The sequence below is a fragment of the Carlito syrichta genome, unplaced genomic scaffold (assembly GCF_000164805.1).
Source record: "Carlito syrichta isolate Samal-C Ts95f unplaced genomic scaffold, Tarsius_syrichta-2.0.1 Scaffold303579, whole genome shotgun sequence".
NCBI classification, from domain to species: domain Eukaryota; kingdom Metazoa; phylum Chordata; class Mammalia; order Primates; family Tarsiidae; genus Carlito; species Carlito syrichta.
The window spans coordinates 489,522-509,094 of NW_007247675.1; positions in this window are offsets into that span (position 1 = coordinate 489,522).

Genomic DNA, 19,573 nt, shown 5'->3' on the forward strand with positions numbered 1-19,573 from the left:
CTTTTTTCTTTTTCCATTTTGTGTTGTGTGTGTGTGTGTATGTGTGTGTGTGTGTGATCTATTTGTATTTTGTTTTTCTCTCTTTTTTTGTTTTTCATTTTCTTTTGTTTGTTTTTGTGTGCAAGTTTAATTGTATTTTTTTTAACTTTGGTTTCTGCTTTTTTCTTTTTCTTTTTTTAATGTGTCCTATTTCACTCTGCTTTTCTCTCTTCTCCTCACTGCGGTTACTTTATCTTGGACTCAGGGGTAAACACACATATCCATTGCATCATCATATAAAGTGGGAACTCAGGGAACCCATGCCCCAGTCAGTGAAATTGTAACTTGCAAGTAGTTTCTAAATTCTAGCTCCCCGTGCTTCACCTTAGTCAACTCCTAAAACCACAAGAGAGACCATAGCTTTGCACCCTCAAATCTGTTTCAGAATAGGACAATTTCAGAGCCCTAATCAGTGAAGAATAGAGGTCAGAGCAAATATCAGAAGTGAAAATCTCTCCTATTGCTACTGAATAATGAAACTAAAGAAATAAAAGGAGATCTCTTGCAAATGAGGAAAATTTAGCAGAAGAACACTGGCAAATACCAGTGTAGCAAAGAGAAAATGCCTGGAAAATCAAACTTCAGAGCCCAAACAATGGTGGTCACCCATGACTATCCCCAGAATACCACAGGTGCCAGGGAATGGATGGAAAAATGAATAAGACTCAAGAAAGACAAGATATGATACAGAAATAACAAAGATTTTGGCCATAAATATCATCCAGGAAATAAATAGCAAGATGACAAGCATGAAAAGCAGAATTAATCCAATAGATTCTCAGAACTAGAAGATCAAAACATGGAATTAATCCAATCTGTAAAATATACAGAATGAAAACTCAGAAAGAAAGAAAAAAGCCTACAAGAGATGTGAAATATATGAAGAGGCCGAACCAACACTTGATTTGTATCCCAGAAAAAGAAAGAGTAATGAAGAACACCCTGAAGCAAATATTCCAGGTGATAGTCCAAGAAAACTTTCCCCATCTCACCAGAGATGTGACCAGTCAAACAGAAGAGATACAAAAAAGCCCCCACTTGACATCAAATGAAAAGACTAACCCCTAGACACATAGTAATTCACCTACATAAAGTAGGCACACATGAAAAAATCCTAAAGGAAGTCAGAGAGAAAGGTAAGACCACCTATAGGGGAATACCAATCAGAATATCAGCAGACTTATCAGCAGAAACACTATGAGCTAGAAGGGACTGGAGTCCAATTTTCAATGGCCTCAAAGATAAAGAGTTTCAACCAATAATTTCCTACTCAGCCAAGCACACCCTCATCAGTGATGGAGAATTAAGTCCTTCCCAAACATCCATCTCTAAGAGATTATGCACCTTCTAGACAAGTTCCATAGGAGAGACTTCAAAAAGAATTAAGCACACACACAAAAAAGAAGAACATGTGCTTCCCAAGATAACAGGAGAACACGGAATCAACAGAGAACTCACTGCAACAGAAAATTTGAAAACACACACATCAACCCAAAAGTTGAAAGGAAAGAAAGAAAAAACTTTGTAAGTATCTCATAATGGGGACAAACACTTACATTTCAGTAATCAGCCTTAACATGAATGGACTAAATGCACCACAGAAAAGACACAGAATGGCAAACTGGGTTAAAAAAAAAATAGTCTCAATAGTTTGCTGCATCCAGGAAACTCATCTCACCACAAGGGATGCACACAGACTCACTGTTAGAGGTAGGAAAATGAATTTACAGATGAAAGGATCATTAAAGAAGGCAGGAATTGTGAACTTAATATCAGACAAAACAAACTTTAAGGTATCAAAAATGTAAAAAGATATGGACGTATACTACTTAATGATAAAAATTTCATACATCAATAAGAATTATCCCTCCTAAACATGTATGCACCCAACCAGATGCACCAACATTTATAAAGCAACTACTAACTAAACTAAAACAATGATATTTACTCTAATATCATTATACCTGGGGACTTAAATATCCCACTAACAACCCTAAATATATCATTGAGGCAAAAAATCAGCAAAGAGACCTGGAAGCTCAACCTGATGCTTGACCAAATAGATTTAATAGATACCTACATAACACTCTGCCCCAAAACTATAGAATATACATTCTACTCATCATCACATGAAATGTACTCCAAGATTGAGCACATTTTCAGCAATAAAACAAGCATAAACAAATTTCATAAGATCCAGATACTGCCATGCACCTTCTCAGACCACAGTGGAATAAAAATAATTATCAACACCAACAAAACTCCCCAAAACTTTCAAAGACATGTACAATAAACAGCATGGTGCTGATTGCCTCATGGGTCAATACAGAAATCAAAATAGAAATTTAAAAAATTCCTGGAAACAAATAAAGGAAGAAATTATCTTACCCAAACCTCTGGGATGCCATGAAAGTAGTTCTAAGAGAGTAATTTATATCTTTATGAACACATATCAAGAAAATGGAAAGATCAAATTAATAGCCTAACAAATCACCTAAGGGAGTTGAAAAGACAAGATCATCAAAACTCAAATTTAGCAGAAGAATCCAGATCACTAAAATAAAAGCCCAAATATGAGACATAGAAGACAAAACTGTCATATAAATTATCAACAAAACAAAAAGCTGGTTCTTATTTTTTTAGAGGTGAGAAAGCAGAAGTTTATTAAGAAGACAGAGAAGTTCCCAAGTGGGAGGGGACCTGAATGAGGATTGCCCAAAAAGCTGGTTCTTTGAAAGGGTAAACAAGATCAATAACCCCCTAGCCAGAATGACCAAGAAAAAGAAAGACGAATCCCTAATAAACACAATCAGAAATGCAAAAGATCAAATCACAAGTGCCCGAAGAAATACAAAAGATTATCACAGATTGCTATGGACATGTGTATGGAAACAAACTTGATAGCCTAAATGAAATGAAGGACTTTCTGACATTACACAACCTCCCAAGATTGAAACAAGAAGAAATTGAGATCCTAAATAGACCAGTGTCAACCCAGGAAATCGACTACATCATAAGAAAATTGCCTACAAAACAACAACAACAACAACAAAATAACCCTGGAGCAGACGGATTTCCAGTGGACATCTATATAACATACAAGCAGGAGCTGATACCAATCCTATTGAAAATATTCCAGATAGTTGAGAAAGATGAAATTCTCCCCAAATCATTTTACAAAATTCACATCACACTTATACACAAACTGGTAAAGATACAACAACAACAACAAAAGGAGAACTACAGATGAATATCCCTAATGAACATCAATGCAAAAATTCTCAACAAGATTCTAGCAAATCAGATCCAACAATATGTCTCAAAAATCATCCACCATGACCAAGTAGACTTCATTCCCAAGGATGCAAGGAGGTTCAACATCCACAAGATAATACATGTAATTAAATACATCAATAGATATAAAAACAGGAACCACATGTTTATATCATTAAATGCAGAAAAAGTTTTCTATAAAATCTAGCATTTCTTCCTGATAAAAACCCTCAAACACCTAGGCATAGAAAGAACATACCTCAAAATAGTAAACACCATCTACAATAAACTCACAACTATCACACTGAAAACATTTCCCCTGAAAACCAGAACAGGATAAGTCTCCCCACTCTTTCCCCTCTTGTTCAACATTGTGTTGGAATTACTAGTTAGAGCAATTAGGAGAAGGAAATCAGGGGTTTCCAAACAGGAAAAGAGAAAAGTAAGTTATCCCTATTTGCTGATGATATGATCCTATACCTTGAAAATTCAAGAGAATCTGCCTGCTGTCACTGACAAAGGACTTTGGCAAAGTCTTGGGGTATAAAATTAATGTGCAAAAGATAGTCACATTTTTATCCAGCAATAATAAGCAGGCAGAGAACCAATTAAAAACACAATTTCATTCACAATAGCCACACAAAAAAATGAAATGAAATAACTTGGCATCTTTCTAATCTGAGAAGTGAAAGAACTTTATAATGAAAACACTGCCCAAAGAAATCCAAGAAGACACAAACAAATGGAAAAGTATCCCATTGTCATTGATAAGAAGAATCAACAGAGTTAAAATGTCCATCCCCTCCAAGGCAATCTACAGATTCAATGCAATATCCATTAAATTACCAACATCATTCTTCTCAGACCTGGAAATGATAATACGGAAATTCATATGGAAATATAAATGGCCACAAATAGCCAAAACAATCTTCAGCAAAAATAAACAAAACTAGAGGTATCATAATTCCAGACTTTAAACTGTACTATAAGGCTACAATAATCAAAACAGCCTGGTATTGGTACAAAACAGGCATCTAAACCAATGGAACAGGATAGAGATTCTGGAAACAAAACCTCAGTTTCTTGTGACTCATCTTTGTCAACACGTCTATCAACAACCTCTGGGGAGAGGAGAATTTATTCAGTATATGGTGCTGGGAAAACTGACTGAACACAGCACATGTAGAAGATCAAAACAGGACCCTTACCTATCACCATACACAAAAACCAACTCTAAATGGATCAAAGACCTGAACATAAAACCTCAAACTATTAAGAATCTTAGAAAATGCAGAAGACATTCTTATGGAAATCAGAGTAGGTAACTAATTCCTGATCAAAAACCTTGATGTCCATGCCATAAGAGATAAGATAAAGTGGGGCCTCATTAAACTGAAACCTTCTCCAAAGCAAACAAAACCGTCAAGGGAGCAGGAAGACAGCACACAGAATAAGAAAAAAATATTTGCCAACTGTATATCTGACAAAGGCCTAACATCCAGGATCTACAAGAAACTCAAATGTGCTGAAACAAAACAAAACAAAACAAAATCCCAAAAACAACTTATTAAAAAGTGGGCAAAAGACATGAATGGACACTTTTCAAAAGAAGATATTTGGGCAGCCATATATTTATATATCAGTACATAGCATAAAAAAGTGCTCAGCCTCACTAATCATTAGAATAAATGCAAATCAAAACCACATTAAGACTCCACCTAACTCCATTAGTAAAACAAAAAACAGCATATGCTGGTGAGAATGCAGAGAAAAGGGAAAACACTTCTACACTGCTGGTGGGAATGTTCTACTTCTATGGAAAAACAGTATGGCAATTTCTAAAAGAACTAGAAATTGACCTTCCATATGACCTAGCAATCCCCCTATAGAGAATATACCCAGAGGAATTCAAATCATTCTACCAAAAAGATAACTGCACATGCATGCTTGTTGAAACACTATTCACAATAGCAGAAGCATGGAACCAACTGCACTGCCCTTCAAAACTGGACTGGGTATAAAAAATGTGGTACATATACACGATGGAATAATATGCAGTCATAAAGGACAAACATATGGACTTCACAGCAATTTGGATGGATTTAGAGACAATAATACTCAGTGATCTATCACAGAAACATATAACTGAGAGCCGCATGTTCTCACTCATAAGCAAACCCTGATTATTTACCATATACTACAAAAATGGGATTGGCAGTAGCGAGATAATGCCAGGGGAAGGAGGGCCATGGGACCCAACATCAATAAAGGTACCTGATCTCAAAACCGGAGAATGGGGGACCAAAGGGAGGCCCAAACTTTACCAGTACAATGACCACTTGTATACCTAATCCAGAATTGTACCCCACATCTTTAAAATGAAAAAAACTAAAAAGAAACATTTTTCCTATCAAAAACACATATGTAATACCATATTAATGTTAATTTTAAAGCTTATTTTTGTTGTCTTTTAATATACTTCTGCAATTATGTGTGTAATTATGTGTAAATTTAGGTTACTTCCTTTTTGTCCATCTAGATAGCCATCTGTCCCAATATGACTTGTTTAAACAATGTGTAAATTCTCACTGTTTTGTAACATCATTTGTATAATTTATTTCATTATGGATGCATTATGGATGCATATATTTTGGATCTGTATTTCATTACATTGGTGTATTTATCTTGACTCAAATTAATATTGCATTATTTTAATTTATGTAACTTTAAAATAAATCTTGAAATCTGCTCAAAAAGCAAGTCTTTTCTTCTTTTCTATGCCTTTGCATTTTTTCTCCACATCATTCCACACAATTACAAGGGGTTAATATTCATGCATTTATGCAAGTATGTATTTTACATTTTTTGATTGCTGATGCTTATAAAAATATGTAAAACAATGGGAAAAAAGCAAACAAGACCAAAAACCCATATTTCTATCTCAAAATAATTTTAGGAAAAAATTGTTAAATAATTTCAGAAGATTCAGCACATACTTAGGAAAGACTATGAAATAAATGTAGGAAAAATAAATAGAACAAATTAAGAATACATTTAATAAATTTTTCAAACATAATATTTATAGACTTTTTCCAATAAAAAAGATAAATCTGAAACATAAAATAAAGTTTGCCAGGCGGGCTCGGTGGCTCAGCCTGTAATCCTGGCTTTGGGAGGCTGAGGTGAGTGGATTGCCTGAGCCCCTGGGTTCGAGACCCACCTGGGCAGTGAAACCTCATCTCTACAATAAATCAAAAAATCAGCCGGGTGTGGTAGTGTATGCCTGTAATTCCAGCTACTTGGAAGACTGAGACAGAAGGATCGCTGGAGCCCAGCAGGTCCAGGCTGCGGTGGCCGGGAGCGGCCACTGTACTCCAGTCTGGGCGACAGAGTGAGACTCCAACTCTAAATAAATAAATAAATAAATAAATAAATAAATAAAATAAAAATAAAAAAATAAAGTTTGCCAACAAAAGAACAATTGTTTGGTATTTTATAGATAATAAAAATAATATGTAATACTTTATGTATATATTTTTAAAACTTAAATGAAGTGGAAAACCATTATGGAAAATGTAAATTTTCCTATGCAACAGAAACAGGGCATTATCCATGAGAAAATTTATCCAGGAAATAGTAGCCTTAGAAGTCTCATTAGGTTATAAGGTCTTGAGAGATCAAAGCCATAATTTTTTTAATGTATTTATGCTATTATTCACAATTCCAGAGCATAGAAAAAAATAAAATGCTGTGCTTTTTATGTAATAATCTTGAATAACTTCATAACCAAAGTATAATAAAATTAACGCAACAATGGGATACTCCAACATAATCTTCATTAGGAATATAGATGTAAACTTGCAAAATAAAAATAATACTATTCAAAATACTTTCATTTTTTAAAAGAACGCTAAAATGTGATCATTTTAGTTTTTTAAGGAAACACAAGACATGTTAAACATTGGAGAATCTCTTATTATGATCTGTACTAGCATCACATAACTCTGCGATGCAACTTTTGAAAGGATGATGCAGTAGAGAATAATAAAATTTTTTCAGAACTCAGAAATAAAGGTTGGGTTTATTCAAGCAGGCAGAACAAAAAGACAGGCTTCATATAAATTTCATTATGTACTTGTGGGATGAGCAGTGACTAGAAGTTTTGCGGCATAACAGAAAACATTTCTTCTAATCCCTTTAATATTCTTTAAATGAAAATATTTTAAATACTATTTGTTCCAATTCTACAATCTTTTTCACTGATTCAAGATCTCAGCTTTTATATTTTTATGATATAAACTTTTATTATTACTTTTAAAATATAATATAATAATTGAATTCATATAAATTATAAATCATATGTAATGTACATGAAATGAGAATCCTATTCTACATGAATAGTTTTCATGTACATTCTAATTATGAGACAAGAAAGTCATTATAGCTTATATTTTCAGTTCCATTTGTGGTATTTCTTTTCTTAACATTTAAGAATAAATTATAATTTTAAAATATTTTACATATACCAATTTTAAAAACGTATAATATATTTTAATTCATATATTTGGATTTAAAACTATTTTTATGGCATTTATTTTATTTTGCTTTATGATACAATGACATACCATTAATCATTAAAATATATCCTCAGGAATAATCCAATATGAATAAACATCTCATAAAAGTTGATTCTGTGGCAAATCATATTTTATGAAATTCTAGTGCACTTTACTGCCTACTATTACTATACATGAATACATTATTATAAACTAATGGCAAGCATATTGAGAAAATGTACATTTTCTACTTAAAAGACTCACATCTACAGTTTGTGTTTCCTACCTCCAGGGATAACAGATATCTTGGTTAAATTTCTACTTGTTAAGACATCGGTGTCAGGCTAAACTATCCTTATTATTCTGTTCTTTACTTCATCCACATTTGCAGAAGCAATTACTTGTAATTTTAATGTGAATCTTCATTGACTTTTAAAAATGCATTTGTATTTCTGTATAAGTAACCCTGGAAACATACGGTATTTTTTCACCTTTTTTTCCTACAAAGTAGGATCTTCTTTTCCACACCTATAAGATAGTATCCAAGAAAATAAAAAAAATTAAACATTAATTTAGCCACTTGTATTTCTCAACTAACAATTTTTCTTAGAGAATGCTACCTCCTAGACAAATGAGATGCCTAATTCTTTTTTAAACAACTATTCTTTTTTAAACCACCTTTCTGTGCAAATCTTCTAGGTTTTCCAGTCTTCTCCCCAACTATGAAAATACCATTTTTCATTAAATAATCTGGATTTATATAGTGTTAATATACACCAAATTCAAAATGATACTTATAGTACTTACTTTTAATGAAAACAACATTTAATTTTGAGTACCTGTATTATTAATTACTGAAATTAGTTAATAATAATAAAGTATTTTTGTGTGAGCATTATTATCCTAGCTTTAAAGAATGTGTTTAATATCTACAATCTCTACTGATGATTTACAACAAGCTTGAAAAATTGAATGATACTATCATGTCAATAATGAAAATGAGAAACCTGAGGCTTAGAGATATAGCAAGTCTTGTTCATTGTCATGAATCTTTTGAACAGTGAGAGAAGGCTTTGTCTTACCTTCCTCACCCCAAAGTTTGCAATCTTTATTGACTATATGTCTCAACTTCTGCAAGCCATACCATGTTCCAGAAAATCTTGTTACAGTTTTAATTTATAAATCACTATTTTGCCTAAAGAAAAGCATCAACCTTACCCGAAATATGTACTTATACAAGCTTTGAGCTACCAGAACACCTATTTTATATTTCTCAGCCCTGAACACAATATCATCTTAGCAGATTTCACATATTATCTGTTAATGGAAACCCAAACCATCTCCCAGACAGTTGATGCATTCTCTTAAATGTATTATTCTAACTATAACTTATAGAAAACCCTACAGTTATATTCTTTACACTGTCTAACATATGCTAACACAAGAAAGTGAAAATATAAGAATAAAATACAAGGGAGTGTTTGGTCCTCACTAATTTTTAGTAAGGAATTTGTGTCAAAGAAAAGGAGTTTTATATTTAATGATCACTTTGATTGATTAGTATACAATAGAATAGGATGGGATTCAGTTGTTAACTAGGAAGCTCATTAAAATAAATGGATTGGTTATGCCACCTGGCATTCAACTTAACTTTCATGAGTAGAATTGGTTAGCACAACAGAAAACAAAGATCTAGGGTTACTGGAATAAGTAGAGTTCCAATTTCCAAATACCTCACCCCATGCAGAGAGCACATTGGCAATTAACTCAATTTGCTTTCACTTTTCAAAGAATAATTGACTACAGTGAAATACAGTTTGGCATAACTTTAGATATATATCTTAGCTGTAATAATCTATTTTCAACCTGTAGTCTCCAACATTGTATTATGAAACTTTTCAAAAATGCATAGTATTTGACAGAATTTTACAGTGAACATCCATTTACCTGCCACCTAGGTAATAGCATTAACAATATGCAACATTTGCTTTATCTATCTTTCCACTCCTCTATTCATCAATCATTACTTGTTAATTTCGATGCCTTTCAAAGTAAATTGTGCCTCGGTGTACTCCTCTAAAAACTTGTACATCACTATGTATGTTTTATGTAAATATTTTGACAATACTATTTTGTTTACTTCTGCTTCTTTGGGAGATTGAGATATTAAAAAAAGAAGTTGTTTTGATACTGTTATTTATTCATGTCTTCAAATTAATGCAGCTATGGCAACTGTCATGATTTATAAGTAATAAGGCTTGTACAAGGGAAATGACTGTTGTTGTTTCTGACCATGCATAACATGTCTAAATTAAAAACACTGTTGTAAACTGAAGATGCTGTCACTTTTTCTGCAGCAGAGCAAGCAAATTTAATTCATAAATCCTTCAGCGGCACAGCCGCAGACCTCTTCTCGAAGCACCCACGTCCTCATCATGGACATCTTTTAATTGCCTTCTTCCACGGTAAGTGAGATGTTTATGGCAACAGACAGGAGTCAATGGCAGGGGTCTGCAATGTCATCATGTGACCTCTGAGGCACCAGCACAACAGAAAGAACTGCTGAGGGTTGCAGCCATTTCAGATTTTGATCAAAGGAGTTCTACTGGAGGCAGTTAAATGAAACATTACTGAAAATGTTCAATGAAAATTATTTCTGCCTAAAAGGGACTTCAAGTGAATTAATAAGATCATGCTTTCCTGTGGACACTTGGTCTTTTGTCTGGAGATAACTGATTTTTGTTGTTTGGTTTTTCACAGCCCCATGTAATCAGCATTTCAACCTTATAACTATAGTTTTAATTTTAGCTGGCTTTTTGCTCTCTCATTTAGCAATTTCTACTGATGCCTTAAAAACTGCTATGGTCCATTTACTTCTTTATCGAAAGACCACCGGTCCTTTATTTGTACAAATCACTGTGGAGACAAAAATAAACTGCCCTTAAGGAACTTGTAGTTTTTGAAATAAACACATAGCAGTGGTTTATAAAATTTTCCATTGGAATCTACCTTTGCAATCATTAACTAATATTCACTGTAAGAAAAGTTATAACAGTGCCTGCTTATAGAAATAATTTTTTATGTTAACAAAATAAGCATAATTTTTTAAATGACATTATTATATTTGCAAAAAATAAAACACCTTTCTAATGTCTTTTGCTTTTTATTTCAGATATTTTCACATTACTTATGAAATGCTAGTATAATAAAGTGATGATAATATGACAGTGATATAAAATAATCGATGTCTAGAGAAAGAACTATAGATAACATAGCAGCTTAGTCCATTGCTTGATAGTCAGTATGTTTGTTAATTTCCATTGCTACTAATCCAACTAATACTATCACCATCATTCTTTTATCTTTTCTTTTTATAGTAATAATGAAAAGGGTAATGATTTTGTTATGACTGAATTGCGAGAAAGAGACACCCCAATGAGCTGAGTCTAATTAATTATGAGTCCTTTATTAACATGCGGGTCAAGAGCAGGCAAATGCCAGAAAAACTCTTGACAAACTAGTGCAGTTTGTGACAAGCTTTTATAGGTAAAATTTGCAGTGTTGACTAGATAGCAATTTAGTGACCATAGCAACCATTAACTAACAACTTGGCAACCAAAATGGAAAATTTGATTGTTAGGGAGCTTTGATTAATTTCATGTCCCAGGTATAGCCAGTGCCCAGAAAGTCCCTGGAGTTCTTACAATGAGATATAGTTTAAGGCAGTTACATAGAGACACGGTAGAAGAATCACTATACAATGGAGTTACCTTGGTTAGGTGACTAACAAAATATAAGAATAGGCCAGGCTCGATAGCTCAGCCTGTAATCCTGCTCTTTGGGAGGCCAAGGTGAGTGAATTGCCTTAGCCCGCGGGTTCAAGACCCACCTGGGCAACTTGGCGAGACCTCATCGCTACCATAAATCAAAAAAATTACCCGGGCATGGTAGCGCGCAACTGTAGTTCCAGCTACTTGGAAGGCTGAGGTGGAAGGATTGCTGGAGCCCAGCAGGTCGAGGCTGCGGTGGCCAGGAGCGTGCCACTGGACTCCAGTCTGGGTGACTGAATGAGACTCCAACTCAAACAAAACAAAACTGTCCGGACCAGCTGGGGTTATTAGGGTACCTGAAAGAGGGAGTGGAGGCGTGAAAGGAAGACAAGACTCCTTTAGCTGCAAAGGGAGGGCACCGGGGCTAGTCCCCGAGTGACCCCATTTCTCTTTATTCCAAAGTTTATATACAAGCACAATACAATCAGGCATTCAAACTTCCCCAATCTTCAATATTAAACTTCCCCTCTATCAAGAAGTGTCTGTACCCAGACTCAGACTATTCTGCCAACATTTCATATTAGTTTTGTCCTTGGGCCGCACTTTCTGTACTTTGAAAGACACATACTATTCTTATCTGGACTCTGCTTTTCTAGGTAGACAGTTTTATGCTTTAACTATTTAGTCCCCGACACAAAACAAAACAAACAAAAAAACAAAATATAAGAGCAAAATATGAAAATGTAGCAGTGGGGTTTTGCAAAGCGTAGCATTTTATTTCAGTTAACCAAACATACAGTTACATGGAACTTGTGGCTAGGGAGTCAGTCAGCAGGAAATGGTCAGCACAACCTACCCAAAGGGGACAAAGCTGGGGGTCAGTGGTCATGGGAATGTTACTGTAATCACCTATAGACATTGAGGAATGATTCTTAGGTCAGGCAGGCAACTAAGATGGAAGCTTTAAACAAAATGGAGTAAACTGGTTGATACTATTATTTTGCTAGCAATTTGATTTTATTAACAGATTTAGCTTATTTCAATTTCAAGTTATGACTTTGTAGGTTGTATTAAGGAAGACATGTAGACCCACTAATTTGACTCTGGAATTTCCATTTCCTTATAGAAAATGGGAAAAGATTAGGACATTATTTCTAATATTCATAATATAAAAACATCTTTTGGCTAAAGAAGAGATACAATTACTCTATTACAGAGTCACTGAAAAAATCTCACATACATTATCATAAAAATAAAATGTATAAATTCATAAATAATGTCAGCACCATTTCATAAAAAAATACAGGCATAATAGAACTATATCTTTTAAATCTTTCAAATTTGTCATATGAATTAAACTAAATTTAGCTCAATAAAAACAATTCTATAGTAGGCCAAATGACACGATTCAAATTGATGGTTCTCTGATTATCTGTATTAACCCAAGTATATATATTGAACATCTAATTAAATGGATAAATCACATATTTTTCAAAAAACCATCTGCAATTTAAATTAAATCTGAGGCTACATGTGGCTCCTGATCACCATGGTGTTACATTTACAGAAACCAAATATTTACATATTTTGAAGAAAATTAAAATAAATACAATATGTAATACTCAGTTTTACTTTTAAAAGTTTATTTTTCCCTCACGTGGATGCTAAACTAAATTATTTTAGAAATGTTTGGTGTCAGTTCATTACAACTTTATCATCTGCCTTAACTGTAATATATATCACAGAGCATCATTAGTTATAACACCTGCAAGATCTCCCAAACCCTACAACTCACCCCACATGGTGTTGAAGCGATGAAATTGCTATCCTTTGATGCATTTCTGTAACATGCTATAGCTATAATAATGATATTTGTCTCAATTCCTGTCATTCTCTTGCCTATAATATTTTCAAGATGCCAATAACAATTAGCTTGTATATAGATGGAGTTTTAATAATCAAAAGCCTCGTCAGAAAATAATTTTCAAGAAAAATCTAGTCTCCATCTACAGCACAAGTCAGCAGCCTTGACATATTTTTAACATTTGACAATTGTCATTTGCTAATCACATCCTTCCCCTGGTGGCAACTAAAATGTCTGATTCTTCTAGAGAACTGTATTTCCCAGGGTTAGGTCCTAATTAGTTAAGTCAATAATTTAACCCACTCCTTGTCCCAAAGTGACTGTTACAGTGATAAACAAAATATTTGCTGGCCCCGGGAAAGAAGAAGTATGATCATCTTTATGAGATTTGATTATATGTGACCTGTTCTAGCCATTTGGAAACCTGTTAGTTCTTATACTGATGGATAAAGACATGGACACAATAAAAAAACAAACAAAAAATCTTAGGCTGCTGGGGACTGCTCATAAAAGCTTAGTTCATTATACATTTCCAATTTGAAAAGTCCTAAGAGCTTTTAGACTTCCTAACTTATTGACCACAAGTGCCTGATTCTCCACTTGAAACTTTAGTTACAAAGCATATAATCTCTCCCCAAATTAAGTTTTTACATCAGTGTATTGCTATAATGCACACTGACTTTATCACTGATTTCAGAATCCTGATAGTTTATGTGTAATTGTCCCTCACTTCTTTAGTTTTTTGAATCCAATCATCAGACTGATATAGCAAAAGTTAACTTATTGTTGAGGTTTAGGATGATGATTTTTATAAAAGGTACAATATAGCATTCATAAGGTACACCGTTGACTCAAAATCTTAGAGGACGGGCTACAAAATGAATCTCATATAAGCTTTCATTGAAATAAATACTCTATTCAAATAACAATTATTGTAGTTTTTACTTGGATCTATTCAAGACATTAAAAGTCATCTGATTTATAAGGTATTGAATTGATGCATAAGTTCATAAGTGGTTTTTTCTTGTCCATGGAATGCAAATGTCATATAATGATTGGTCATATTTGCCAATTCTCAGATTAACTGATGTGGATCATTATGGATTAAACTGTTTAAATGGTTTTAATCAAAGCACAGTGGTCTTCCTGAATATGGAGAATCACTCAGGTCAAATTGGCCTTCTTTGAAATGACAAAACCATTTTCTTACTGTGCTTTCCCCAATGGCATTCTCCCCATAGAGGACATTTGGAAAACAAATGTTTTCAGTCACTTCCACTACCTTTACTCCTCTATTAAACACAAACATAAGAATATGTCAGAAGTGTTCATTTTTTCCCACTTGACATTCCATCTTCTTTGACCCACAAATAGTATTAACTTTCTTCAAGTCTGCAAAATGCAAGGCATATGCGCAAGCACAACACTGTCACACCAAATGACAAATGATAAATTCCAAACACCATAGTGTTACCATGCTAAAAGCAGACATTATGAACTTATGTATCAACCTAATATAACTTTTCTTCTGTAACTTTATTTTCCTCTTTTTTTATAATTTTAAAGATGTGGGGTACAATTCAGGGTTAGGTATACAAATGTTGAGTATGCAGGTACACTTGTTGTTGAGGTGTGCCACTCCCTCCCCTAGCAGTTTCCCTCAATTGCCAAACCCACCCACCATCCCTGGAAGTATCCCACTATTGCTAATCCCTTTCTTATAGTATTATGATAATTGTTCAAGGGCTGCCTATGAGTGAGAACATATGGTATATGTTCTTTTTTTTCTATGATAGTTCACTGAGTATGATTGACTTGAAATCCATTCAAGTTGCTGCAAAGTCCATATGTTTGTCTTAATTCTCTCCTTTCTGGCTTTGCCATTCTCCTTCATATTCTACAGGTGAAAACAATACAAAACAAAATATAGAAGGCATGCTTCAACTAGCATGCCCTCAATCTTCCTTTGGGATGGGAAGCACTAGAATGGAAAGAGCAGGAACTCTTGACTACACCTTTCTTTTGCTCTGACTACATTTTCTTTGGGATTTTCTCAGACTAGATCACACCCCCTTCCCTCTATTACTATTTGTCACAATGAGGATTTGTAAAGTTATTAAGAAGCAGTAGTTCCAGATAAATATTCTTACCAAATAGTTAGAATGCAGATATTCTACTTCTTCTAGGCAAAATAAAATAGGGTATGCTCTGGTAAAAGTTTATAAATCATTTTTAGACATTTAATATTATGTTTAATTAATTTTGTTATTGTGTGTGTGTGCTGCTTTAGTTACATGTGCCTGAGTTCACAAAGGTGCATATGTGTGTATGTATGTACATACCTATATCTGCTATATCTGTTATCAAGAGCATGTGGGAATGATTATAGTGACACACTAAAGGAAATTCAGGCAGGATGATAGTACGTGCTGTTTCAGTGCAGCTAAGAATTTAGTTTGCTAGAATACCTCTGGAATGGGTTTATCTAATTCATAAAAAAAGTCAATACATTTTGTTTGACAAGTGAATAATTATGCAGTCTCTGAAATCACTGATTAAGATATATTTAGAGAAATGAATCTCTGGGTCAGTGAGAAAAGAGAATGTACAGGGAGAGAACACATTGTAATTGATGTCACATGTGTCAGAGAATGTTAAGAGCTGATTTAATCAGGTTAAATTATACTAACTGAGCCAAGACTCCCCAATGGATAAAAAAAAGCAGTAGAAGTTAGGGGAGGAAGAGGAGTGAAACACACAAACACACAAATTAATGGAAAGTTGGAGCAAAAAACATATAGTGGAATAAGATATTATTTAGAGTACAGAGCATTCAAGTCTGAGGAGAGACATTATCTAGAGGATGAAAAAACCCTGGCATAGGTCTTCACCTAACCCAGAAGCATCAACAGTAGTATCAGAACATGATAGTGTTGAAGGTGTTTTTGTAATTGAAATACAGTTAAGGTGATAGAGAAAATGCCCCTAGGCTGGTCTCACAACAGAAACAGAACTGTATCATAGAACTAAAAAACGAATGCTTATGAGAGAGTTGGTGTTGTCACCAGAGAGAACTCATACTGGACTTCTAAAACAAGAAACACAGAAGGAAACTGCAAATTAAATGACTTTAAGTATGCAAATAGAAAAAAAAAAGTCACATCCAGTTTGTTACCATGGCTCATTTATACAATTCTCATATGCCATGCCTTAGACACCACTCTTTGAGATGAACCTTTGGATATGGTAGTCATAGATCCACATGCGATGGAAAATTTCTCCTAGTCAAGGGTAGGTTCAAATTACTAGAATCTTGATAACAGCAGAGGTGGTATGTCACTCTGGAAAATGATTTTCTTCATCAATTATTTCTTTAGCCACAACTAAAACTCTGCTGTCTTCTTTATTACCTCTACTTGCTCAATTTTGAGAAACCTAGAAATGACTGCATCCTCCTGTCTTTGGTTGGTTTTGAGTACAGTACCATGCTTATATCTGTGTTGTATTATTTTTTTATTCTTTAAAAAAATAAGAAAATAAAGAGACTTTTTATTAAAATAACGCAATTCCTGGGTTCTGGATGTGTCACACTTGTTTCAACAGAAAGACAGTCCAGGCCACATGAAACAAACAAATCCATCAAGATACTGAGAATACAGCTAGCTAATTTGGACTAATTGCATTAAGCCTCATTAGTGGATTGCGGCATTAAATTTTTTGGCTTTTAATTCACAAGCCAAAATAATTGTATTTCAGACTTTACTTTCTGTATTTCTTTATTTAATAATTTTGTACTTTCATTTGTCTGGATTTGAGGAATTCCCAAGGAGAATTTCATATTTAATTTCTCTTTGGGAATTTTGTGATGAGAAGACAAACATAATCAAATTCAGGACGCATGAATGTTAGCCTTTTATTACTGAACTGTTTCAATGTTGACATTTGATCTCATCGTAGATCTTTGACATGTTGGACACTATAACCGAGAATAATTCATAGCAGAATCGACTAGAAAATAGCCCTGATTACAGAAATGTATTCAAATTATTTTAATTATTATGCTTTTCTTATTCATTTCAAAATATCTTAATGAAAAGCCTTCTTGGTAACAGGAGGATTTCTGAAGCAGAAGTGAATAGTATTACAAAAGCAGAAGGTAAAAGCAGGCTCTCCTGATGAACTGCACATTCCCTCAGGGGATATCAGAGCCTCCTTTACCATAATCTTTACAGTTAAGTCCTTTGAGTTGAAAAAAATAAAAAGCAACTGAAAAAATTGGCTTTTTGTTTGTGTGGTTGGGAGAGATGTCTCGTGTCCATCCCTAAAATATTTTTTACCTCCTAAAGAAGAAAATTCCAACAGTATAATATTCCTGTTATGGATGGATTTGTGTCCTCTCAAAATTTGAACATTGAAGCTACAACCCTCACTGTGACTTTATTTGGAGATAGGGAATTTAGAGATATAATTAAAGTTAATTAGGTCATAAGGATGGGGTTCTAATCTGATAGAACTCCTGTCTTTATAGGAAGAGGAAGAGACTTCAGAAATCTCTCAATCTCTCTGCATGCACAGAGAGAAAAGATCTTGTGAGCACACAGGAAAAAAACTCCCAAGGAGAGAGGCCTATCAGAAACCAACCTTGATCTTTGGATTTCTAGCTTCCAGAATTATAAGAAAGTAAATTTCTATGGTTTAAATAACCCAGTCTGTAGTATTCTGTCATGACTGCTTGAGCAGACTAATACAACTACTGATCTGCTATTTATTTGTGTCCCTTCAAAGACCTTAACAATAGACTGCACAAATGTTCATATGGTAATTGCAACTTTCAGCTTTTCTATCTAAAGTATTACACAATGAGCTCTAAATATTTAAAATTAACTTATAAAAATATGTCACATTTGTGGTGACCATAAAATTACTGTACCTGCTATCTCTGCTTAGCATCAATACTAAAAATGCCTCTGGTATACCCGTGCATGTGTGTGCAAGCAAGGACAAGCTATTACCTTAGACTTCTGTGGCATGAGGCAAGAGATATGTGATTTTAGAAAGAAAATGAATCATACTTACTAGCTTGAGGAATACATGAAGACTTATACCTGTAAGTTAACTTAAGTTCCTTTAAAAACTACCCCCAAATCTGAGGGATTTCACAAAATAAAATACATATTTCATGCTCAAAAACTTTCTTTTCTTTTCTTTTTTTTAATTTTAATTTTTTTTATTTTAAATATGTGGGGTACATTTCAGGATTAGGTATACAAGTGGTCATCGTACAGGTAAAGTTTGGGACTCACTTTGGTCCCCACTTTGCCTGGTTTGAAATCAGAAGCCCTTACTGGTGTTATGTTACCCCCTCCCTATGCTCAAAAAATTTAGATTGATGCTCTAAAACAACTATCCTCTCAGCAGTGACTCAGCGACCCATACTATTGTGATTTTGCAGCTGTATCACCACAACAAAATGAATCATCTGCAGTTACCACATTACAGAAGGAGAAATTTCATGTTTTTTCATTGTAAGTTAATGCTTTGGTACACATGTGAAACACATCACTTTCGGTCACAGGTCAGCAATGAGAATTAGCTATATGGCTTCACCCAAATGCTAAGTGTTATTCTCTTGCCTTCTGAGAAGGACAGAGATATAGTTGAGCAGTAGAAGTTCTTTCCTCACTCAATTTGCTGAATGGCTGTTTCCTGTTCCACATGAATGAGCTCAGTGAAACTCTAGACTGAATAATAGTTATATAACCTTGAAATTGCAACTGCTAAGCATCTTTTTCCCAGAAATTGATAAGATAGCATTGAAGACCCCTTGATCCAACTTCAAAGATTTAGACAAAACTCATTCTACCATATTATGCCACTTGTCAAAATGTATATTATCTTTCTTGTGAAAAAAAAATTATGCTTTTTTTTTTGCCGGGCTCGGTGGCTCAGCCTGTAATCCCGTGCCTTTGGGAGGCTGATGTGAGTGGATTGCCTGAGCCCGCATGTTTGAGACCCGCCTGGGCAGCCAGACCTCATCTCTACAATAAATCAAAAAATCAGCCGGGCGTGAA